Consider the following 3,596-nt stretch of genomic DNA (forward strand, 5'->3'; position numbering starts at 1 on the left):
ACTGAAGATCAGGAAGAACTTTCTGACAGTAAGATCTGTATATTTGCAATGCTGTACAGGAGAAAACAAGTATTGGATATGGCAAAAAGCAAAGGGGGGGGTATTATGGTATGTGGTGAGGTTGCAAAGTGGTACGAAAGTATTGTGATTTAATTAAATATCAAATGGAAAAGACATTAGGATATGTGATCCCATGAGACTCCATTTCCCCCGCCTCTACTAAATTACATTAATGGCTTGGTAAAAACAGAACATAAAGAAATAGCTTGCTATATGGATGCTACCTTAAGGATTTTATATGAAAACAAATGAAGACAACAAACTGCTAAGGGAGTGGCTAGGAAAAAATGTGTGAGTTGGTCTTAATAGTTAAACATGCAGTTCGCAAGATTAAGAGAGAACAGAAAATGACAAGTTTATCACAAATTGGTCTATTTTTATTAATTAGCAGAAGAAAAATATGACAGCTTCAAAAACGCAGCAGTTTTTTGATGTTTGATTGAAGTCAGAGTAATTTAAGATGTTTTAGACATAATTTAAATATTTTTATGGGATGCGGGTGGTGCTGTGGGTTAAACCACAGAGCCTAGGGCTTGCCGATCAGAAGGTTGGTGGTTCAAATCCCCGCGATGGAGTGAGCTCCCATTGCTCGGTCCCTGCTCCTGCCAACCTAGCATTTCGAAAGCACGTAGATAAATAGGTACCGCTCTGGCAGGAAGATAAACAGTGTTTCTGTGTGCTGCTATGGTTCACCAGAAGTGGCTTAGTCATGCTGGCCACATGACCTGGAAGCTGTACGCCAGCTCCCTCGGCCAATAAAGCAAGATGAGCGCCGCAACCCCAGAGTTGTCCGCGACTCGACCTAATGGTCAGGGATCCCTTTACCTTTAAATATTTTTATATCAATCTATTGTATTAGTATTGTGGATTTTTAGTGTAAGATGCATATTTGTGCTCATTATTATCTGTGTTTATTTTTAATAATAAACAGCCTTTACAAAGGACAGGGGGAGCAAACCATCTGATTGTACCCACAGTTAAAGTTAAAGCAAAGATAAGGCTACTAATTTCTGTAAACAATAGACCCATCTAGCAACTGGAAAGAGTGAACTTAAAGGTTAATTCTGTTAGTGTTAAAGTATGTAGGGTAACCAGCATGCTTGGATCTAATTCATGTCTGAAGAAGTTAAAACCATAGCTTCTCTTCAGATCATATAAATCTTTCTCCTTTTACTATAGATTTCCATGGAGAGTGAGCTGTTCTGCCAGGCTAAGTGTATGTCACTTCCCCTCACCTTGGGAGGAAATGGGTAATCAAGCCTTTGTTGTGCTTACTCTCCATGTGGACTTAAGTATGTAAGGAGCTCTGAGCTGGTTGCTCCAGCACACGGTCTTAACTAGCCTCTTTTGTTTCAGAGCAGAATGGAGTATGAAACCAGCATTTTTCGATACCAATAGTTTGGATACTCTTACACCTGTGCATCTTTTCTGACTGCTGTATGGAAATGCACATGAAGCTGACCTTTGAAGAGTTTTGTAAGTAATCCATTTTATGACTTACCAAATGTGTAGTCTGTCTCTGTGCTAAGGAACTGTGATACTTTGGAAAGGACTTTTAAAAGGGGACATTTTGGAGTCACAAGAAGGGCACATTCTAAAGGTTTTACAGCCTACAGTTCCACACTTTTCTTTGCTGCATGTTTTGTGATGATAAATCTCTGCTGGGGTTCTCTCACCAAAGACTACTTGCCCCGAACTTGGGTCTTGGCTTCCAGGATTCCAAGAAAGTCAACTAGCCAAGAGTGGGGTTGGGTGGAGATGAATCTTAGCAACCAGGATCCTTGCTGAGATAGTGCATGCTGTAATCAACTGTGTAGTTTGGAGGGAGTTTTCCTCTCTGTGTTTGATTGAATGTCTGCCTGCTATATACGAGTACAGTGGTACCTCGGGTAAAGAACTTAATTCGTTCCGGAGGTCCATTCTTAACCTGAAACTGTTCTTAACCTGAAACACCAATTTATCTAATGGGGCCTCCCGCTGCTGCCACACCGCTGCTGCACAGTTTCTGTTCTCATCCTGAAGCAAAGTTCTTAACCCGAGGTATTATTTCTGGGTTAGCGGAGTCTGTAACCTGAACTGTCTGTAACCCGAGCCTGAAGTTAGAAAGACAACAAAAAAGTGGTTCCTTTCTCCTCAAATTATACAATGTTTTTGTTTGGTTTGCTCATGAAGTCTTACCAGGACTTTTCTCTCTGGACTCCATCTGGGTTATTTTAATGACTTTCTTAACACCAGGCCAATACTGTTTATACAGAGCAGAAGCAGTTTTCCATGCAATGTTCTTTTCTGCCTGCCTAAACGGGAGTTGAGTCCTTTAAACTGAAATCTGCCTTTAGCACATATACAATGGTACCTCAGGTTAAGAACTTATTTTGTTCCGGAGGTCCATTCTTAACCTGAAACTGTTCTTAACCCGAGGTACTATTTCTGGGCTAGCGGAATCTAACCTGAAGCGTCTGTAACCTGAAGCGTCTGTAACCTGAGTTACCACTGTATTCTACTATTAAGCTATGGCTCCTCTCACATGTGAAGGCATTTTATTCTATATATCATAACATCCTGAAGCCAGAATGTCATCCTTCCTAAATTGCCTGCCAATTATTCAGATCTACTGTGTTGACGTTGTTTGCCTCCCAATTTGGCTTTCCCTAAACGTATTTAAGTAACACTCGTATCCTCATTATTACTAATCACCGCTAGCAACAACAATGTTGTTAACAATCAGTGACCAATAGCTCATTTACCAGAAGGGGCTACAAATGTTGGTTAGGTGCTTGTTAAGGCCCTGATCAAACATGTTTAATTATGACCCCCAGATAAAAGGACTGCCATTAAAACCCATCACATTATCAAAGGCACTGGGTTGTTCTTAGTCACTGTCTGAAATCATGATTCAGAGCAGCAAGGAAATGTGAGCTTTCACATTTAATCCTTGGGAGGTTCCAGATGAGTGCCAACTCTCCTACTGTTAGCTGCTTTGCATCTCCCTGTATGGCACTCAGAACCCCCAAATGGCCTTTTGCTTATCTGCAGCTTAAGGTAATTTATGCTGTTTGGTGTGTCACCTCACAGAGGCGGCTCTTATCAGGAGAGAGAAGGTTTAGAGAAATCTGATCCACTGCAGTGTTAAATCCTCTTAAGGCTACTGCTGCACATAAACAACAGTTTTGTTTTGTTTTTAAAAAGCAAACAATACACCCTTTCTTGATTTGCTTCAGTTTTTCTGATGTCTGTGCAACTGGCACTGTTTGAGGAGAATTCGTTTAACTGGAAACACCACCAAATTCATCTCGGGGGTTGTTCAATGAAAGCAGCAAGTATCAAAAATGTATGGGTCACAGTGAGTTGTTTTTCCCCGGTATCGTGTATTTTCTTTACACTTCAGCTCATGCTGAAGAGTTTTGTAATTATTAGGGGTGAAGGAGAATGTTGTGCTTTGCCCTCTGATGAAGTTCCTGAAAGGCTGAATTGGATTCAATTTCCTGTCAGGAGAGGCTCTGTCCCACTCCAGACTGACCTAAAATTCTAAGGTTCAG

At 40.9% G+C, this 3,596-nt stretch overlaps 1 non-coding gene across 1 annotated transcript; it reads left to right on the forward strand.

The window, feature by feature from the left end:
* The first annotated feature begins 1,191 nt into the window (after positions 1-1,191).
* On the forward strand, positions 1,192-1,305 carry LOC128411667 (U5 spliceosomal RNA). The gene has a single exon (XR_008329875.1). It is a non-coding gene; the product is annotated as a U5 spliceosomal RNA (small nuclear RNA).
* Positions 1,306-3,596: the final 2,291 nt, after the last annotated feature.

This window comes from Podarcis raffonei, chromosome 3 (genome assembly GCF_027172205.1).
Source record: "Podarcis raffonei isolate rPodRaf1 chromosome 3, rPodRaf1.pri, whole genome shotgun sequence".
Lineage (NCBI taxonomy): Eukaryota > Metazoa > Chordata > Lepidosauria > Squamata > Lacertidae > Podarcis > Podarcis raffonei.